Source organism: Electrophorus electricus, chromosome 16 (assembly GCF_041902795.1).
Source record: "Electrophorus electricus isolate QZ-2024a chromosome 16, ASM4190279v1, whole genome shotgun sequence".
Taxonomy (NCBI): Eukaryota; Metazoa; Chordata; class Actinopteri; order Gymnotiformes; family Gymnotidae; genus Electrophorus; species Electrophorus electricus.
In genome coordinates, this window is record NC_137512.1 from 1,222,501 (window position 1) to 1,245,000 (window position 22,500).

General features: G+C 45.0%; 1 protein-coding gene across 5 annotated transcripts in view; it reads left to right on the plus strand.

Moving 5' to 3' along the window:
* lingo2 (leucine rich repeat and Ig domain containing 2) overlaps positions 1–22,500 on the plus strand; it is a 209,197-nt gene that overhangs the window by 92,866 nt on the left and 93,831 nt on the right. The window contains exon 1 of one of the 5 annotated variants that reach the window (XM_081698954.1): positions 18,146–18,512. The exons of the other annotated variants lie outside the window; for them this stretch is intronic. The gene's annotated coding sequence lies outside the window, so the exon portion shown is untranslated. Of the gene's footprint in view, positions 1–18,145; positions 18,513–22,500 lie in introns of those variants that run through there. 5 annotated transcript variants of the gene reach the window in all.

Consider the following 22,500-nt stretch of genomic DNA (forward strand, 5'->3'; position numbering starts at 1 on the left):
AAAGCAGTAAGAGGACGGTCTAATTTGCATTTCCAGATCCCATAATGGTAAAGTATAATGGGAATTTCTGCAATGGAGCTAAAACGGACCAGAAATGAGCAAAGAATAAAATAACGATGTGATTCCCAATAATGCAAAATCTGTGTTTAGAGGAGAAATCATTTTCTATCTTTCCTTGAAAGAAATGACTTCAATTCCCCAAACAATAGCCTCTGCTCAGGCTGTGTCTGCCATGCTGACCTGTCTCCCTCCAGTCAAGAGACAGCCTTTGTGTGTGTGCAGGTTTACGTTTGCCGTCATTAGTGTGGTTTTGGAGTAGACGCCAGAACTCACCTCCCCTCCTCCGTAAGTCCCACGGCTCACAATGACGCGTGATTGTGGTGAATCACTTGGGCAATTGACATTTCTCTTAATGTGAGAGTCTTTGCTTCTCACGCCCGTCGCTCGGTATGCAAAGCGCCTTCGCCCACGGCGCCAGCGTCGTAGCCGTGGATATCGCTCGGGAATAAAGAGACTGGACAGAGAGGCGGTGAGACGCGGTCGCATTAGACCCTCGCAGTGTGGTGTGTTTATCAGCCATGCGCACACGCAGCTATGCCGAGGCTCAAGGGGCACGAGACGACATCAGTGGGCACTTAGCCTCCCGTTACCCGGACGACAGCGGAGCCAGGGTTGGGAGAGGGCCAGGAGGCAATATCCACCTCTTGCTGCCATTCCCACACGGCCCTTCCTCAGGACTCACCGCAGAAACAGGCAGCAAAATCAAGCGGGAAACCCACCACAGAACGGCCGTAACGCACCGGGGCTCTGCTCTGTTTATATTCATAGATTAAGTTTTCTTTCTCACTAAATTCCACCTTCATGAACAGTTCAGTCCAGTCAAGTCGGTCCACACAGCTACACTTTCTCTGGCTCGCACTCTGCCCCCTGCTGGCCGGCCTTGGTAAATGATTTTCCGGGTCTCTGGCAGGTTACTTGTCTGTCCAAGCTCCGGCCCAGTGCCTTTGTCTCAGATTTGAATGGCAGTGGCCCCAAGGTTGGTCTGGGAAAAACCTGCCATGTGTGAGCTGGATTTATTGGATTTACCGGCAGGTGCTGCATGGCCGTGGACATCCACCGCTGAGAACAGGAACAGAGAGTGTGCAGTCAGCTGCACAGGGGTCAGATTTTCAGTTGTGTGCTATGGTCACAGGCTAATCTGGAGCTTTTCTCCTGTGGATCCCAGAGTCTCAGCTACACGAGGTTTAAACCCTGAGCCCTCTGGACATGAAGCAGATGCCTGGACTGTGTCTCTGTGTCTTTGTGTCTTTTTGAAGTCTGATCTTCTTTTTTTATTTTCACTGTTTTTTTCTCTTTTTTATAACTTCTACTTCTAATACAACAATTCTCCCAGTGAAATGAGTAAGAACAAAGACCGGCGAGTGTATTTGCAGCACTCATTAACTGAAAGGACAAGTTTGAATACTGTGGCAAAGTCTTTTAGCACGTTGGACTGACAGACAGTTCAGCCATCCAAATCCCCCCATCCCCCACGGCGTGTGGACAGACCCTCCCCTCTGCAGACATTCATCCTGGGTCGGTGTAATCAGAGGGCCCTCGGAGCTACTGCTGGAGGTAATCTGTCTTCAAGGCACTGAAGTGTGGTGATCACAGATATTATATCGCATCCTTCCTCCCCAAACCAGGAGCAGTGTGTCAATCTGCCATGCCATCAGCTGAGCTCGACGTATGAGCAGCAAAACAACTCAGGAAAAAAGTGCACTATCAAAGTGTACTAACTACCATAACAAGAAATAAATGTTTGGCAAGAGAATGGCTTTAGAATGGCTTTAAAAAAGAAAAACATTTTGATTATTTTATTATTCATTATTTGCAGACAAAACAATCTATCCCCCTCTCCAGCACACACACACACACACACACACACACTCAAAAGTCATGCAAAATGATATTAGCTTTACCTATTTGGACTGACAGCACTGATACTGTAGAAGGGTGTGGAAATATCTAATCTGTTTGGGGTGAAGATTAATGACAGAAAAACAATTAAACGTCCCTAATGCCATAGTTCTTCTAATTACATATGGCATCAAAGACAAAGACCATGGAGCATAAAGAAATCATCAGAGAGACAGAGACAAAGAGAGAGAGAGAGAGAGAGAGAGAGAGAGAGGGAGAGAGAGAGAGAGAGAGAAAGAGAGAGAGAGAGAGAGAGAGAGAGAGAGAGAGGACTGTATTAATACATAGCATTTAACTTTTAACACCCATCACCAATTTCTCTGAGCAATTTGCCTGTGTTTTGTATGCACTTGTTGTAATCAGCTCACTAAATGAAAGTGTTTAATGAGCTGGGATGGGGGGTTGGAGCTGAGGGTCTGTGTTGGGGGTTAGTGTTGGAGGTGGGGATCAGGGTTGGTGCTGGGGGTTAGTGTTGGAGGTGGGGATCAGGGTCGGTGTTGGGGGTTAGTGTTGGAGGTGGAGCTGAGGGTCTGTGTTGGAGGGTTAATGTTGGAGGTGGGGATCAGGGTTGGTGCTGGGGGTTAGTGTTGGAGGTGGGGATCAGGGTCGGTGTTGGGGGTTGGTGTTGGAGGTGGAGCTGAGGGTCTGTGTTGGGGGTTAGTGTTGGAGGTGGAGCTGAGGGTCGGTGTTGGGGGTTAGTGTTGGAGGTGTGTCTGAAGGTTACCTCTGTGATGCTTTTATCCTGCCCCTACCATGTGCCAGCACAGCTGTGTGCCTTCTCAGAGCCAGTTAGCATCGTGCGACAGTCACTGTATTTTTAAATGGTGTATGTTAAGTAAGGGTTACTGCAGACCTCACTGAAAAAAATCACTTCAAATAGTACTAAAGTCTAAAATCCAATTCCACGACAACATAATGAATTCTCTCCCTAACTTCAACTGTGTTTCAGTCTCTACCACCGTATTTCAGAACGCTTGGACTACAGCATTGCTAAAAAGCTGCTGTGGTTACATTTGAAAATAATCTGGTAGACTCTCATTATTCACAAACAAGCGTTCCCCCCGAGCGCAGTTCTGTGTTGTCAAAATAACAGCAAGAGAAGCGATGAGTCTTCGCTCTCAGTAGAGTCATTTACGTGGATGGCAGACGCCATGTGTAGGTGATTCACTGGCAATCCGGGTGAAGCTAGGGGATCAATTAGGCCTCCAAACCCTCTGCTGCAGACCCCATTGGATGGCTCTCCCATTTCAATTTCTGCCATTATTATTAATGTTTTCCTCTCTCCAGATTCTGAGCACCTCTATGTCAGTCTGAGCCTGACGAGGGCAAAAACAATCGATTATATTCATGGGCTTTAAACCCATGGAGACCAGCTGGGCTTTAGCAGACATCCATATGATCGTGACATCTACTGAGAAATCTGTCATGCTCATCACTGTCTAGCACTGAAAACTGCAGATTATTTTCTATTATATTGATGTTATGATAGTTAGTACACTACAGGCTTTTTTATGATACTGCTACCATTACAGTGAGTATTAGGTACAGGACTGTTGGGTGAGCTGATATAACTGTTATGTTATGTGAACATACTGAGGTGAAGGAGCTATATTCCAGGCTGTGTTTGAGAGGTTCAGCGCATGGCGTGTAATTAAGAGCGAGGTTTGGGTCAGACGAAGCCGGCAGAAGACGGCCGCATCCTCACCCGGCGCCGCATCTGTGCTCCTGATTATCTTCCTCTGTTTAGCATTTATGTGGCGGAGCAGATCTGCTCAGGGGGACTGATTTAAAATAGCGCTTGAATTAGCTTGAGAGAAGAAGAGCTCTCTCACACACACACACACACACACACACACACACACATACACACACACACACACATACAGATGCGCGCGCACACACACACACACACACACACACACACACGCAGGCACATGTGCACACAATCACAAACACACACAAATATGCACACACAAACACACAAACACACATTTTCCAGACAGCCAGTAAAGGGTAACAGAAGCTCATCTACTTAGAGAACAAATGTGTGAACCTCAGAAGGGTGACTGTGGTAATCCCTGTTCCTCAAACTCAATATTTAAACACAAACACATGCAACTGTGACTGCCTCTGATCCCAAACGCATTCCATTTATTTCACGCACTGATTGTTTGGACTGCTTTGTAAAATGTATTTATTTATTGCTTTAAACAGGTGTTGACTTCACTCTATTCAGTAAAGGCTGGATAATTGCAGTGCTGCCTGTCACCCTGGTTTAAGCGTAATCGCATTTAGGAGATGTGACATGTAGTGTAGGGCTGTACTGAACTGCTTCTTTCTGTTAAACCAACACCTGAATTCACACAAACCAGTTCACGAACAAATAGTCAAATTCACACTGAAACCAGTTCACAAACAGTCCGTCCAATTCAGACCTGAACCAGTTCACAAACATACAGCTGAATTCACACCAGTGCCCCTTCTTCGACGTTTGTCTGGTTCCTACAGGCCCAGGGATTTTGTTTCTGGTACCTACATAGTCATATATATACCTCATCCCACGGTCTGCTGTGCTTCCGAATAGTCCCAGTATTCCCAGGAGCATCAGCTGTTCACACAGGTGTCTCCTCACCCTCACATAGCTTTAGATCAGGTGTTGTTTGCTTCACTGAGTGAAAGCCTGCCCTGTCTCTCCAAAGAACATTTCACATCCTGTTACTTTTATGGTTGCCTAAAGAATAGTACCATCAATCATTGTTGTAAACAGATGGAGAAATACCGATTTGTTCAGAGAGATTAAACATGCATAATTAATTTGCCTTGTCAGTAGTGCTTCCATCAGACACCAATATTATTCTTCAGTGTCACTCTCCAGAAGACTACAAAACAGTTTTTTTTTTGTTAGTTTTTTTCTGGCATAATGTTTAGGAAACATTCTTTTTCTCTCATGTAAACATGTCTGCCCTTGAAGCAGGCGTCCATCTTGGCTCTAAGTGGTAAAGTTTGTCATGTCACACCTCTTGGCTACAGTCCATTGGGCAAATGCAGCTGTTTCCTCAAAGTCCTTGAGCACTGTGTCTTTGCATCTTGTTGGAACACTTTCATGGTCAAACACTCTGGCTGTTGCCATGGTGATGTCAGCCAGGCTCTGCCTGATCAATGGTTTCTCGGTATCCCTCACTCGTGACACAGCTGTGCAAAGCAGCAGAAGAGAGACACACTGTGAACAGTCACTGGCGAACATTTCAGCCTAATAAAGGGAACTGAGTTACATTAACAGAACTGTGCTGCATGTCTACATGAGAACTTTATTTTTAATACAGAAGCAAAATATTATATGTACTTACAAAAAACATAAATACTGTTAAGACCAAGTATGATGATCAGTGTGTGATCCCGGTGGAGGTCAGTGGTGATCCAGGTGGAGGTCAGTGGTGATCCAGGTGGAGGTCAGTGGTGATCCAGGTGGAGGTCAGTGGTGATCCAGGTGGAGGTCAGTGGTGATCCAGGTGGAGGTCAGTGTGTGTTACTACTGTGCTGTTTGTGATTCACAGCAGGGAATCATCTGAATCAAAGTTGCCTGAGTTTTATTAGCTGGCATCTTCTGTTAACTCTCACTCAGTACTCACTCACCCAATAGTTTATTTATTTATATTTTTATTGGTAACAACTTTTTATTAGTTTTTTTGCAGTCACAATAACACACTATCAGCATTGCTTCAGTTAGAAAATAATGTGGGGGGAGAATCCAATCAAAAGTTGGAAATGATCATGTAATATTGCAATATATTTTCTAATATAAGGGATGATATATATATATATATATATATATATATATATATATATATATATATATATATATATATATATATATATATATATATATGTCAGACAGTGTACTGAAATACTTAGGCAATTATATATTATTAAAGAATAGTGACCTCAACCTGGAGGGAAAGTTATATTCCCTCTGCTACTGCATTGTAAGGCCTGGTAATGGTATATTCCAAAACTCCAATATCTACAGAACAATAACGACTAACCAAGGACAGCTCAATATCTGATGCGTCTCAGCCTTCCAAAATGGAGTTTTTATGTCATTTTTCTTTTTTTCTGTAAATTAATGTTTAACATGTCTAATAATCTCAAAGCTGGATGTTAACGGGATATGAACATGTGGACCAGAGCATATCTCGTCTAAATTAAAGATGCCACGTGCAGTGTGAAAGCACTCAGCACTGCTAACGGAAGAGACTAATGCTAATCCTAACCCTAATCCTATGATCTCTAAGATATTTTATAGGAGTGATCAGACCGTGTGTTTGAGGACGTTAGTTGGACAGCCCAATATTAGCATTTAAAACCAGGAAAAGTCTGATCCCTAGGTGAAGCTGTGTGGTGGTAGAGGTGTCTCAGACTTCATCTAGAGGGAAGAGCATTAAAGGAGGTTTAGCCCAGTTTCCTCCATTACCAGACAATGAAAGCACTAAATAATTATACAACATGAGCTACTTGTCTACTGATGTCTGAAAGAAAAACTGTAATATTAGCATGTAATGACATCTGACAGATGGAATTTTTTTTATTCTTTAAAGGAACCAGTTGAATAGAAACACCCCTATCTTGGTTCCTTCTTAATAGAGAAAGCTGATTGGTTAATACAGAAACTTTGGCTTGTGTTGACCAAGGAGGGTCAAAAGCTAAATTATTTTAGCACAGGCCAACTGTAGCATCATTACCTCTCAGCGCAAGCATGAGTATTCACTGCATGTACAGGAGATGAAACACAAAGACCTACTGCAATGTATCACATGGAATAACGAAAAATTGTCATTTAAGCTTTGTTAACCAGACAGAAAATTACCCAGACAGCCTTGTGTATCTAGTCCTGTGTGTCTAGGCCAACGGAAAAGCCATTTGGACAGCAACCACGACAGCTGCACAAACCACAATCAGCCCTCAGTTTTCCCTGTATTTCAGCAGTATTCTAGTTTAACGGTATCTTGAACTCTAACCTACTGTGCTTGCTTGGATACGTTCTATGAGTAAATGGCAAAACACTTCTGTGAGTTGCTCTGGATAAGCACGTCTGCCACATGCTGTAAGTGTAAATGTAAATGTTTATAAAGCTTGGTTAAATGTAATCTACAAGGTTAGTTGAACCCATCGGTTGTGTCTAAAGTCCTTATACGTCACTGTGTGAATACTTCACATGTTCTGAATAAAATGCTTGTTATCTTGGTGACAAAACAGGGGCTGAGTTAAACCACATCCCCCGACTACCACGCCAGAGTTAAACCACACCCCCTGACTACCACACCAGAGTTAAACCACACCCCCTGACTACCACGTCAGAGTTAAACCACACCCCCTGACTACCACGTCAGCGTTAAACCACACCCCATGACTACCACGCCAGAGTTAAACCACACCTCCTGACTAGGCTGTCTACTGAAATACTGGACTCCCGTCTGTTCATGTGCAGTAGCGCAGGATTAAAAATCTTTGCACTGTCGAGTAGTGAAACTGGCGCCGCATTAGAGTATCAGCAGGGGATGGTGAGCTTGTTACCCAGGGAGCACACACACACACACACACACACACACACACACACACACACACATGCACGCACGGTGCCGTACTTCACTTTGGATAAGAGCGCATGCCAGAGGCTGTAAATGTAAACGGCGCTCCCATTCTGCGGCGCAGGTGTGTGTGTGTTTGCATCCCAGTAGCCTCCAAACCTGAGCAGTCTGCCTCTTGCCCTCACAGATACACTCTGATATGAGCAAGGTGTTGATAGCTTCCACCTCCAGCGCTGCAGCTCTGGTTTGTTTGGAGAAGAGACCATATCCTCCTGTCTTACCTCCGCACATCCTACAGAGCCCTCACAAGGTTTCCCACAGCTTGTAAATCAATGTCACTAAATCCAGAGGATTTTTGGCAGCTCTACTAGCATCAGCATGGTGGGGGGTGGGGGGGGGGGATATAAAGGGCAGTCAGGATCTTAGCATTTCTCTCCCTCGGTTTAGGTTGCAAGGATGAGGAGACAGGATACACACACTCTCCGCAGATCTGTTCTCTCACACTTCTGTTACACATCTGTTATCAGCCAGTTCAGTCAGCAAAGAAACAGGGTTGACCAAGGTTCAGGCAAAATATTAGAAAGCAGTTACACAGAAAAGTGTCCCTTAGCTGGGGTCAAACCAAACATCTTCAAATGTGTTTTGTGTTGTTGTTTTTTTTTATAGTAAAAATGTTTTTAGCTTCCTGCTCATGGTTTTCCCCTCAGGAGAAAAGAGCAGGAAACTTCACATTTTTACTTTACTTTTGATGTTACCTGCACCTTCTCCACTCACCTTACAGCTGGTGACCAAGAGCAGCAGGTGAAGGGTTAACATTCTGACTCCATCTGAGATCTGAGAGACCAAAGTCTATGGTATATCCCAACGTTAGTGACGAGAATATGTGTAACCAACTTTAGAAAGTTCCTTAACATTAACAGCCTGCTTTATAAGTGCTTTTCCATTTGGCTAGTCTAATTTATGACTCTGCATAGAACTGGTTTCAGAAATCTCTGGAACTATATTTGGTTCTTCACTCTTCACTAGAGAATTCTTGTGTGTTTACAGTATATGATGCTATCTGAAGAGCTGAGCTTGACGTAACAAAGTTTATTCATAGTACAAGCCAATTAGTTATGCATTATGATTGGTTAGATATTATAATGAAGCAATAAATGTTATAAAAACAGAAATGCAGTAAAGAGAATACTACCTGAATGTTATCTAATATATATAGAGATGGGGGTGAAATGGAGAGCAAGACCCAGGGAGAGGTTCCTCCAAACCTCCAAACTTCTCAGTCCTCCAGCTCCACCCTCCCAAAACCTTCAATTCCAACTCCACCCTCCCAAACCCTCCACTCCAACTCTACCCTCTACCCCCACAGCTCAGACCTTTTTCACTCATATCCACCTAGAACCAGGTTTGCCACTACTGACCAATCAAAAGTAACCACATGCAGGTTTTTCCTACCGCAGGATCTCACAGCTGGTGGTAGGACACGGATTTGTAGTCTTTAATAATGGTTGACCATTTGTGTTGGGAAAGTCGACATTGTGGTTTTATCACCCTCATCTGTGTGAGAGAGGAAACGTCTGTGCAGTGCAGGGCAGATGAAGGAAAGATTTCATAGAGCAGTTTGGTCTGTAGAATTTAGAAAACAAAATACATTTAAATTCTTAAAAAAAACTTTATAAGACACTTTGGCAGTAGCAGCACAGACACAAGAATGAAGTTTTTCTTGATCTGATGTAGTGTTTACATCATTCAGATGATGAAGTTATTCTTGCAGGTGTACAGAAATGCCAGAGATGCCACTAAAATTGATCAAAAAGTCATCATACAAATATAAATAACTTGCAAATAAAATAAACAAATGAGGCAAATTCTTATTTATCTGCCTTTTTATTGATCATTTTCTTTAAGGTGAAGCTGCTTTGGAAATAAAAACAGGAAATACCTGTGTGACGACCTCTCTAATCCGGGCCTTTGTCATCGAGGGTCATGCAATAAAATTTCATTCTGTGGCTCCTTGAAACTGATCAAGAGTTCTGGTCATATCTCCCTCGCGTCAAACAGCAGAGTGGTGCGCTGCCGTTAAGACTGTCCATCCAGTTCTGCCCTTTAAGGGTGACGCCAAGGTTAGGGTTAGGGTTAGGGGTTAGGGTTAGGGTTAAGGTTAGGGTTAGGGGTTAGGGTTAGGGTTAAGGTTAGGGTTTGGGTTAGGGTTAGGGTTAGGGGTTAGGGTTAGGGTTAAGGTTAGGGTTTGGGTTAGGGTTAGGGTTAGGGTTAGGGTTAAGGTTAGGGTTATTGTTAGGGCTAGGGTTAGGGTTAGGGTTAGGGGTTAGGGTTAGGGTTAAGGTTAGGGTTATTGTTAGGGCTAGGGTTAGGGTTAGGGTTAGGGGTTAGGGTTAGGGTTAAGGTTAGGGTTAGGGTTAGGGTTAGGGTTAGGGTTAGGGTTAGAGTTAGAGTTAGGGTTAGGGTTAGGGTTAGGGTTAGGGTTAGGGTTAAGGTTAGGGTTATGGTTAGGGCTAGGGTTAGGGTTAGGGTTAGGGTTAGAGTTAGGGTTAGGGTTAGGGTTAGGGTTAGGGTTAAGGTTAGGGTTTGGGTTAGGGTTAGGGTTAGGGTTAGGGTTAAGGTTAGGGTTATTGTTAGGGCTAGGGTTAGGGTTAGGGTTAGGGGTTAGGGTTAGGGTTAAGGTTAGGGTTATTGTTAGGGCTAGGGTTAGGGTTAGGGTTAGGGGTTAGGGTTAGGGGTTAGGGTTAGGGTTAGGGTTAAGGTTAGGGTTAGGGTTAGGGTTAGGGTTAGGGTTAGGGTTAGGGTTAGGGTTAGGGTTAAGGTTAGGGTTATGGTTAGGGCTAGGGTTAGGGTTAGGGTTAGGGTTAGAGTTAGAGTTAGGGTTAGGGTTAGGGTTAGGGTTAGGGTTAAGGTTAGGGTTAGGGTAGGACGCCAAAGTCTGGTGCACGGCTGGGGCAGGCCCAACTTCTGCTTTGCTTGTCTCGGGGAGGAATGAACTTTCTTGATACTAATCAGCACCCTGTTATCTCCACACTAATGTCCCAACTCTGCTGCGTCTCTGCTCAGGCCACCAAACAGAAGCCCATCTCAGATAATAACCTGTATTTGCATAAACACGTTTTGCATATATTGCCGGTATTTGCATAGATAAACAGAACAAGGTCCCACCTTAATGCCACAAACTATCAAGTGTCCACTATTTTCACAACCATTACAAAACATTAAAAGGCCAGGAAGCAATTTCTCTACAGTAGGATGTCACGAGCAGTGCTGGGAGCTGTGTAAGTGTCATAAGGACAGTGTGTCATTAAGGTACAGGGTACACTGGTCCTGCAGTGAGAGCCACACGTGTTATATGTCCTATCAGGAAAAAAAATATTGACAATTCATGCTTGTTTTGGAATAAAAACCTTAGAAAATGACTATCGTCTGGGTGAAGCCAGATTTTTAAGTAGACCCGCTGTTGAGTAGTAGTATTCATGTTTTAATAAGCAATTCAATCAAAATAACTATTTGCTTTTAGCACTCATAAACTGGTCTACATCAGGCCTGTTCAGAAAACACTTTTTCCAGCTGATTAGGTTGCAAGTGGTTGCATGTTTTTTTGGTGCGATTCTGAAATGGAGCATTTAGACTAATTGAGACAAATGCATTTAGTCATACTTATCACATTTCCATGGAACGCTGTCCAGATGTTACAACAGAGCAGCTGTGCTGGAGCATCCACACAGACAGGCGCTTTGCCCAACAGGCCTTCAGAAGATGAGACCCGACTCGTTCCCAGCATCCACCAGTGCGCATGTCAACAAACGGCCATGCCAACTGTCATCTGAATGCAGATTTGTGCCAGGTGTGAATACACATATGTTTATACATGTGAATAAATGTACATTTCCTTCTCTGCATCCATCAAACAGGTTGTTTTATAAAATGCAAAACTGATTTCACTGCTGTCTATCTAGCAGTGTTAAAGATTAGCATTGGAGGTCGTGTGCAGTTACTGTTTGGGTCAGGTGTGCAGTGTTTAGTCGATAGAACTAAGTAGATGTGGCTGTATAGCACTGGATACCATCTGGCAAGCATCTGAACCCATGTGCAGCAGGTACATGTCACAATCCAAAAATAATATTATTAATAAAAAAGTCAGAGATCAAAGTAAACCTCATATTGGGATGGAATTTGCATTTTGCTCAATGGGATTAGAAACCAAATGGCAGTTTTTGATTTCCGGACCGCACCAAGTGTGCCGGAATTGTTCTGACTGAGTGACTGCCTGTCAAAGCTCTAGGGTTCGGGGCAGAGAGGCATATTGAGAGGTTGGGTTGAGGTCCATCTGTTACAGCTTAACTCAGTCAATACAGGTGTGATCAAGAAAACCATGCCCTGGGAAAGTGTCCTCCCTTGAACATCACGGCAACGCATGTTGGTCAGACATCCAGTCACGTGAGCCTCGCAGAGAGCGGCCTATCACCAGGCTCTATTAAAGGTGTTCGGATAAGAACTAATCTCTCAGTGAACACACGCAGCACCGCAGAAGCCGGAAGGGGTGCGGAACACCAAGGCGACAAGTAAACACATCTGGAGACTAATGCTCACAATCTTAGCAGCTCTTAAGGACATTCTCATTAGAGAAAACCGAAGGCAGGCATAGCTCGCTAATATGGAAGCAATGAGAGTAGATTGATGAGCTGATGCAGGGTTGTTTTTAAATCAGCGTGCAGCCATCTGTTGGGCTGGGAGAGAAGGAGCGGACCCATCCGGAATATCCGAATGGCAGCGCAAATATCATTGTTTCCTCCCCAACAATCCCAGCACCACCTTTGACCTCCCTGCCTTTACCTTGTCACTCGAACAGGAGTGTGAGCTCTGGGGTGGAGGGAAAAATGGCGTCCGGGAGAGAGGTGTCCCCAGTTAAGGTCGCATGGCTCCTTGATGAGTAGGTGTGAAAGAAGGTTGCCTTATGGCTGCGTGTGGGCTCTGAGGGCATGATGTCAACCTGAACCCTGGAGACCTCGTAAAGGAGCAGCCGCACTTGAAGATCTGAGCTCTGATTAAACAATGCCAGCACAGCCTGACAAACAGGATCTAACCCTAACTTTAACCCTAACCCTAACCCTAACCCTAACCCTAACCCTAACCCTAACCCTAACCTAACCCTAACCCTAACCCTAACCCTAACCTAACCCTAACCCTAACCCTAACCCTAACCCTAACCCTGACCCTAACCCTAACCCTAACCTAACCCCAGTTAAGGTCGCATGGCTCCTTGATGAGTAGGTGTGAAAGAAGGTTGCCTTATGGCTGCGTGTGGGCTCTGAGGGCATGATGTCAACCTGAACCCTGGAGACCTCTTAAAGGAGCAGCCGCACTTGAAGATCTGAGCTCTGATTAAACAATGCCAGCACAGCCTGACAAACAGGATCTAACCCTAACCCTAACCCTAACCCTAACCCTAACCTAACCCTAACCCTAACCCTAACCCTAACCCTAACCCTAACCCTAACCTAACCCCAGTTAAGGTCGCATGGCTCCTTGATGAGTAGGTGTGAAAGAAGGTTGCCTTATGGCTGCATGTGGGCTCTGAGGGCATGATGTCAACCTGAACCCTGGAGACCTCTTAAAGGAGCAGCCGCACTTGAAGATCTGAGCTCTGATTAAACAATGCCAGCACAGCCTGACAAACAGGATCTAACCCTAACTTTAACCCTAACCCTAACCCTAACCCTAACCCTAACTCTAACCCTACCCTAACCCTAACCCTAACCTAACCCTAACCCTAACCCTAACCCTACCCTAACCCTAACCCTAACCTAATCCTAACCCTAACCCTAACCCTAACCCTACAGCACTCCTCTATGATCAGAGGGTTTGCAAATTCAAATTCCATAAAATTCCATAAAACAAATTTGTAAAAAGTTTTTTTTAAGTAAATTAATTCAGGCATACTTCAGTAAACGTGCAGTTTTAACATTTTTCTATCCTATTTTGAAACGTATTTTTATTTTTACTCATGTAAGAATGCTGAAATCCATAACATTTGAGGGAGAAAGTGCAGGTTTTAGTCCAGAACTGTGAACCACAGACACCAGAACAGACATATGAGGCCCAGAGCTCCCAGTAGCCCATAGTGTCTCATAGCTAAATAACAGTATAGCAAGATTTTGCTGTTGGTGACTAGATGAAATGTGATATTTATAGTCTATCATTGCAGTGAGTATTAGGTACAGGAGTGCTAGACAGAGGGTTAGAGTTAGGATTAGGATTAGGATTAGGATTAGGATTAGGATTAGGATTAGGATTAGGATTAGGGTTAGGGTCAGGGTTAGAGTTAGGATTAGGATTAGGGTTAGGGTTGGGGTTGGTGCTAGGATTAGGATTAGGGTTAGGGTTAGGGTTAGGGTCAGGGTCAGGGTCAGGGTCAGGGTTAGAGTTAGGATTAGGATTAGGGTTAGGGTCAGGGTTAGAGTTAGGATTAGGATTAGGGTTAGGGTTGGGGTTGGTGCTAGGATTAGGATTAGGGTTAGGGTTAGGGTCAGGGTCAGGGTCAGGGTCAGGGTTAGAGTTAGGATTAGGATTAGGGTTCGGGTCAGGGTTAGAGTTAGGATTAGGATTAGGGTTAGGGTTGGGGTTGGTGCTAGGATTAGGATTAGGGTTAGGGTTGGGGTTGGTGCTAGGATTAGGATTAGGGTTAGGGTTGGGGTTGGGGTTACACTTGAATACAGCCTTGCATCCAGTGCAGTTCCAGAGGCTGTGACAACCATGTCACATGTAATTGTGATGAGATCACAGATTACACAAAGATGATAAGACATGTGTCTGAAATTCATTTACTACAGATGCTACTACAGACACTACTACATACGCTAATACAGACACTGCTACAGACGTTAATACATACACTGCTACAGACGCTACTACATACACTACTACAGATACTACTACAGAAACTATTACAGACGCTACTACAGACACTACTACAGATGCTACTACACAGTAGGAACATCCACTGACAAATTCTACTGTTTGAATTTTTGAGTTGAGCAATGCTGTCACTGTGCAGCTGTTATTAAGACAGTGTAGGTGATTTGTCACTATGAGTAAAAATATTTAATTAGCAGCTGTGTCACCTATTTGAACATGTCATCTCCTTTTTGACTCATTCATACTGAACATTGATTTTGTTATTTGGTTTATTTCAGTTGACCTTGTAATCAGTATACTGTACATGGATGTGGATCTGCTCAGCCCTGCGTGTGTTCACGCCACTACGTTTATGCTGCACAGTGAGTTCTGATCTGAACAGGCTGGCTAGGAAGTCCTGGTCAGAGTGCTGTGATAACCCACAGTGCTCGCTGGACCTCCAGGTCTGTAACAAGTGTCAGTATCGGGTGTGTGGGTGCTCGAGGCCGGTCCTTTGTAGGCTCAGGGGTTCAGGCCTTGAGAAGCTGCTTATATCGGCTAGCAGGAACACGGGTACATCCCTTCATGCTTAATTGGGTGATCAGTTGACCGATAGAAAATCACCTTAGAAAAGCTCCTAGTACATAATGTTGGGATGGTGTGGGAGAAGAAGAGAGAGAAACGAGTGTGAGGAATAGATTCTATCGTTCCCATGTTCAATCCACTTTCAAATGCGTCCGTTTAATCCTCGGAGACAGATGTGTATTAAGTGGAGCCGTTAAGTGTTTGAATGGTTAATTAATTTGTGAAGTGGTAGCGTTTGACGTGAAAGAGTGGCATGTCAATCTCTCCCTCCTGCCTTGCTCCTGATGCAGTGACGTATGCGTAGGCCACAGCCAGGCTTCAGAAAGGGGAGCACTGTCTTTTTATTTTGTCTTGTTTGTCTTTTGTTTGTTGGTGCCATAAGACCTATAACAACCTGCCAAACCTTCCGTTGCTATCATAGATCGTCCCGACAAAATATGACAGCAAATTGGTATATTTTCAAATGACTGGCCCACTGGACAACGCCATTCACTGCTACAAATTGCACAGGGCTGAACACGCAAAAGCATCATCTGTGTGTATTTACTTATATAATCATGCAGTAATAATAAACGATTGTGTTTATAGAATACGAGGCATTTAAGTGCTTTGTCTGTTTTCATAGCAGTTGTAAAGTGTCCAGGCTAACCTTCCCAAGCTTGATACCAAGAAACCTTTGGATACACTCAGTCATCTGTTGGATTCGTTATCCCGTACGGTAGCCTGTGTGGTTCCTTGGTATCAGAGCCAGGCACAGTTCTATCTAAGAAGCCGAGAGACATGACCTGTGTTTCAAAGCACGTCTGGTGGAGCAGCAGGACAGATTTTGGAGTCACGTAATAAAACGACTGGCCATACATCCTGCCAAACATGCACTCTTATAGTCCTGGTTCTTATAATCACCTTTTATCGCTCCTTCTCTCTCTCATGTATCATGTTCTCACTCATTCTCACTTTGTCTTCATTCTGCCATTGCCAAATGTGAACAAGCATGCTGTAGTCTTCATTCACCGTGTACCTGTGGAAACACACACACAACTTTGCCGGCTGGCAATGAGGACGCTATTGGTTGAAAAGGTAAGGAATTTTAGATTGTATTCACACATGACTCTTGGAGATGCCAAGGAGAGCTCGTCTTCCTTGATCAGGCTGTGGTCGGAAATGTAATCGTCTAGATCAACACAAAATAATATCATAATGTTGTGTTTTTTTCCCACATCCTCACAAGGTGTGACCCGAAACAAGGTGGGAATTTACAGTGGGATTAATTTGCAATGGTAATAGCATCCCCAGTCATACATTCTGATTAGGTTATTTAAAAGAAATCAGTTTCTTTTCATGATAAACGGTCATGAATAATAAATATCATCAAGCAGGTAGTGATGACACTAAGAGAACCGGCTGGATCTGTTTGTACTGGACAGGACGTGTTTGATAGATAAATATACCATAATCCACTTACTGAATTAATCAACTCACGTGGTATTACCTCTGACAGAATTCATTCTTTCTAAAATACAGAACTCAAGGCATATGGTCATAAATCTGCACAGTCCCACAGCCAGATAGACGGTCCCACTGACACACAGACAGTCCCACTGACACACAGACAGTCCTGCAGCCAGCCATACGGTCCCACTGACACACAGACAGTCCCACTGACACACAGACAGCTCCTGTTATGACTAAACCCATCTGGTCCACATAAAGAGGCCCTCACCAATGGGGCTGATTCCGAATGCCTTGTGTGGGTGTGTGTGGGAGGGGGTTGGTGGGTGTGTGTGTGAGTGTGGGGTGTGTTCATGTGTGTGTGTGGGTTGGTGTGTGTGGGGGGGTGGGAGAGGGTTGGTGGGGAGGTGTGAGTGTGGGGTGTGTGTGTGTACTTGTGTGTGGGGTGGGGGTTGGTTGGGGTGTCTGTGTGTGTGTGTGTGTGTGTGTGTGTGTGTGTGTGTGTGTGTGTGTGTGTGTGTGTGTGCTTGTGCATGTGTATGTGTGTTTGTGTGTGGGGTGAGGGTTGATTGGGGTGTCTGTGTGTGTGTGTGTGTGTGTGTTTGTGTGTGGGATGGGGGTTGGTTGGGGTGTGTGTGTGTGTGTGCGTGTGCGTGTGTGTGGGTTGCAGTGCACAGATGGAGCACTACTTATGAAGCTGGATTGCATCTATTATCGGCTGAAGTGGATGTCGATCAAATTTTATTATGGTGTGGAAACAGAAGAGTGAGTGTGGAATCTGGGCTGAAGTGTGTGTGTAATGCCTTTACACTGATGAGCTTGGCTTGAGCTCAGAGATAGCAATGGAGGTTCAAAAACAGCTAAACACACACAACCTCCTGTTCAGCCTGTGTAAATAAACCACACAGACACAGACACACACACACACACACACACACACACACACACACACAGGATAAAACATGTAAACACATGCGCAGCAGAGTGCAGGCTTGTGCAGGTGACCTATTTTTGGGTTGCTGGTATAGGAAGTGCAGTAGCATATGAATAGTGATAGAGGCAAAGGGAGGAAGAGCGAGAGAGAGAGAGAGAGAGAGAGAGAAGAGAGGGAGGGAGAGAGGGAGGAAAAGAAGGAAGGAAGGGAGAAACAGAGGGAGAGAGAGAGGGGGACTATCGGCGTGTCATCTGCCTGTTCATGGCTGGCTCTGGTCAGTGTATTAATTACCCTGTGTGGGTACTGGATCCCAGTCCATGAGGGAGACTCTGCAGTCTCTGGGAACATTAATTATGCATTTTTCTTTCTCTCCATTTAATTTGCACACAAGTCACCAGCTCACTCACTCACTCACTCACTCAGTCAGTCCTGCAAATGTACAGAACACAGGGAAATCCGATATGGGGAGGGAGAGGAAATGTAACGCCATGCGGATACACACACACACACTCACACACACACACACACACTCTCACACACACACACACACACACACACACACACACACACGCACACACACATGCACACACACACGCACACACACACACTCTCCCACACACACACACACACACACACACACACACGCACACACACATGCACACACACACGCACACACACACACTCTCCCACACACACACACACACACACACTCTCACACACACACATACACTCACACACACACACACACACACACACACACTCTCTCACACACACACACACACACACACACACACACACATATCTACATTCAGTGTGGATAGTCACGCCTCTCCACGTCCTCTGCTAGTGCTGCTCTCTTAACGTGTCTCTGCAGAAGCATGTGAGCAGGAGGGATGTGTGAGAGGTGTGATGAGAGAATCCGAGGCAGGCGGGTGTATCCGTGCAGGCAGGCCACTGGCAAGCCCAGTTAGACTGTGTGAAGGACCGCAACCCCCCACTCCGAGCCTCTACTGCAGTGGACTAGGGGCAGCTGCGTTGGGCGGTGAGGGATGGGGGGGGCACCGGAGCGTCCAGGTGTGGGGCAAACAGGTGAAGCAGCTGAGGTAGGTCACCTGACCCAGGTACATTTCATGTGTGTTTGGGGGGCAGGGTGTAGAAGTGTGCATGACTCAAGTAGCTGCTGTGCTGTCATCTGGCTATTCATTGGATAATGTTGGATTGCTCAAGACAGAACTAAGCTGTATCTGGAGCTGTACCTGGAGCTGTACCTACAGTTGTACCTGGAGCTGTACCTAGAGTTGTACCTAGAGCTGTACCTAGAGCTGTACCTAGAGCTGTATCTGGAGCTTTACCTAGAACTGTGCCTGGAGTTGTATCTAGAGCTGTACCTAGAGTTGTACCTGGAGCTGTACCTGGATCTGTACATAGAGCTGTATCTGGAGCTGTACCTAGAGCTTTACCTAGAACTGTACCTGGAGCTGTACTTGGAGCTGTACCTAGAGCTGTATCTGGAGCTGTACCTAGAGCTTTACCTAGAACTGTACCTGGAGCTGTACTTGGAGCTGTACCTAGAGCTGTATCTGGAGCTGCATTTAGAGCTGTATCTGGAACTGTATCTGGAGCTGTACCTGGAGCTGTACCTAGAGCTGTATCTGGAGCTGCATTTAGAACTGTATCTGGAGCTGTACCTAGAGCTGTACCTAGAGCTGTACCTGGAGCTGTACCTAGAGTTGTACCTGGAGCTGTACCTAGAGCTTTACCTAGAACTGTACCTAGAACTGTACCTGGAGCTGTACCTAGAGCTGTATCTGGAGCTGTACCTAGAGCTTTACCTAGAACTGTACCTGGAGCTGTACTTGGAGCTGTACCTAGAGCTGTACATAGAGTTGTACCTGGAGCTGTACATAGAGCTGTATCTGGAGCTGTACCTAGAGCTGTACATAGAGCTGTATCTGGAGCTGTACCTAGAGCTTTACCTAGAACTGTACCTGGAGCTGTACCTAGAGCTGTACATAGAGCTGTATCTGGAGCTGTACCTAGAGCTTTACCTAGAACTGTACCTATAGCTGTATCTGGAGCTGTACCTAGAGCTGTACCTAGAGCTGTACCTAGAGCTGTACCTTCCACTTAGTCATATTATTTACTTAAGATTGATTGGCAATAGGAGGGAACGAATGAGCTCCCACAATGGACGGCTTTGTTTAAAGGGCTCAGCTGGGCTCATGGGAGCTTTTGACATCCACATACAGATGAAGAGAGATGAGATTGTAATTATTCTGTGCAAATGGTGCTGAATTTTACCGGATACCTGCAGTACACCATGTGCACGTACATCCTGTACATCTTCACTGCTGTCACGTGTGTGAGGGGGAAGACTGACCTGGGTTGCTGATGTGACCTTAATGCTGGAGACATTTTTCTTTTGATTAAATAAACGGATGAAGAAGAGTCATGTTTTGATGTCAGGAGGTCAACCTGTGGAGCCCAGAGACTGCAGCTGGGCATCCTGTCATCCATCTGAGCTCTGATTGGTGCATGCACACATGAAAGAACAAGAAAGACACACCCATCAGGAAGTGCTTGGTCATGTGGAGACTAAGACATCATCAGTGTGTGTTTGTTTCAGAGCTGTGAATAAACAAACCAGTGCTTTATGAAGGCAGAATACCCCACTTCCCCCAAACATCCCCCCACCCAGCGCACAAGCTTTTATGAGCTGGCTTCCACATCCAATCTTTCATCATTCTTGCTCTTACCAATTTCCAAGGTACCAGCTCAGAATTAATTGCTTATTAAATCAACATTAACCCCCCTGACCTCATTTCCTGCCAAGCAGAATGGCTACACAGGCTGTACAAGCGGTCTGGACTCCTGCACACTCCCGCACCCCTGCACTTTATCTACACACCAGCCGGAGCCCTAGAGCAGAACTTGCCATTCTTCACTACACACTTACCATTAGGGCTATTTGTTTTTTGTTTTTAAGTAAGATATTACAAGGTATTTATCTTGGCAGTATCTCAATGACACTGATATGGTAACAGATCTATTTCAAACAGATTTAAATAGAGGGGAATTACTTAAAAAGGATTAAAAGTGAAATGTTAAAAAACAAAATGAGGTAGAAGTCTGTGTAGGCTGAATCCACATTGGCATCTAGAACTAAACAAGCCATTTCAACCTCGTCGTTGTCGTTTGTTTTGTGCATGTGTAAACTTCCCCTGTACTCTGTGAGGAGGTGAACATTACAACACTGTACGCACCACCTGAACCCTTTATTAAGTTTTCCCTTTTAATTAATTCAGGGTCATGTTTTATCAGATCAGTTATAGTTGGATTCATCTACAGTTTGCCAAATGTCACATCACGTGTGTGTGTGTATGTCGGTGTGTACACATGCGTGTGTGTGTGTGTGTGTGTGTGTGTGTGTGCGCGTCTGTACATGTGTGTCAATGTGCGCAATATTGCTGTTAATTGACCTACAGGTTAGTCAGTAATGAGAGTCTGAGCAGTAGAATGAATACTCTCTGATCTGTTAATCTGAGCTGAGCGTTCTTACCAGCACTGCCTTTAAATCGCATTATCATCACCAGCACATGTTTGTTATTGTCCTTTACCAGCACACAGTGACAGACCAGGCAGGTCAAGTCAACGGAATCACAGACAGCTAACTCCGAAGTGATATATGGACAGAAGTTTGTGTTTTCCTGAAGGTCTGTGTCATCACCCGACACCAAGGAGGTTCTTTATGGCAGGAGACAGAGCAGAGACGCCTTTAAAAGCTAATCCACCTTATGTCTGCCAACATGAAGATAATTAAACACAAAATCCTCGCATGAAAGAGTGAGCAGATGTAGAGAGTGACCATTCCAGTGACCATTCCAGCCCGGCGGGTTTTCATCAACCCTGCGGTGCTGGGACGGCCTGAGAACCTCTTTGGTTTGCCCTCGCGTTACTGGGTATATGAGCTTTAGAAGATGGTTCTGGCTGCTGCAGTCTACTTGGATTATAGGAAACATGAGCTGATCCATGAGGTTCTGACATCACACCATCAGATCATTTGATGAGATGTTCTCACAACATCAACATCAACAACAACAACAGCAAATCAAACAAACAACAATATTTTAAAAAATAAACAGATGTAACAGCACAGTTTACAGTCTAATTAACCTGGATCTGAAAGAGGAATGCCTTATTTCAGATCGAGTGGCCATGGTTCCTCCATGCTGGATCATGCTGGATCCATGCTGGACCCTCAGTTTGGAGGCACACTCTCCAGCTATCTCTACTCAAAGGCACACGCCTGCACAAGCAAACTGGACAGGGTTCCATGTCTTCACCAGTTAATTACACTTTTTCAACATGACTCTGTGTCATATTCTGTCTCTCTTATGCTGAATATCTCCAGTCATATTGTTCGTTATGTTGAATCATGTTCTGCGTTATGATGAGTCATGTTGTGTGTTATGATGAGTCCTGTGTTGTATATTATCTCCTGTGTTGTATGTTATCTCCCGTGTTGTATGTTATCTCCTGTGTTGTATGTTATCTCCCGTGTTGTATGTTATCTCCTGTGTTGTATGTTATCTCCCGTGTTGTATGTTATCTCCTGTGTTGTATGTTATCTCCTGTGTTGTATGTTATCTCCTGTGTTGTATGTTATCTCCCGTGTTGTATGTTATCTCCTGTGCTGCCCTCAATGGGGGAGGGTGGGGGGAGGGTATTTGATCTGCTGCAGATTGGGAAGATAATATGGCCTTGTAACTGCACACCTATGAAGAGGTCTGCTGAGTGAAGGTGAGTGGAGGGAGGGACTGGCAGGGGTAGGTGGAGGGGTAGTTCTGTGTGTAGTGACCCTGTAGGTGCAGGTGGAGGGGTAGTTCTGTGTGTAGTGCCCCTGTAGGTGCAGGTGGAGGGATAGTTCTGTGTAGTGCCCCTGTAGGTGCAGGTGGAGGGGTAGTTCTGTGTAGTGCCCCTGTAGATGCAGGTGGAGGGGTAGTTTTGTGTGTAGTGACCGTGTGGGTCCGGTTGGAGGGGTAGTTCTGTGTAGTGCCCCTGTAGATGCAGGTGGAGGGGTGGTTCTGTGTG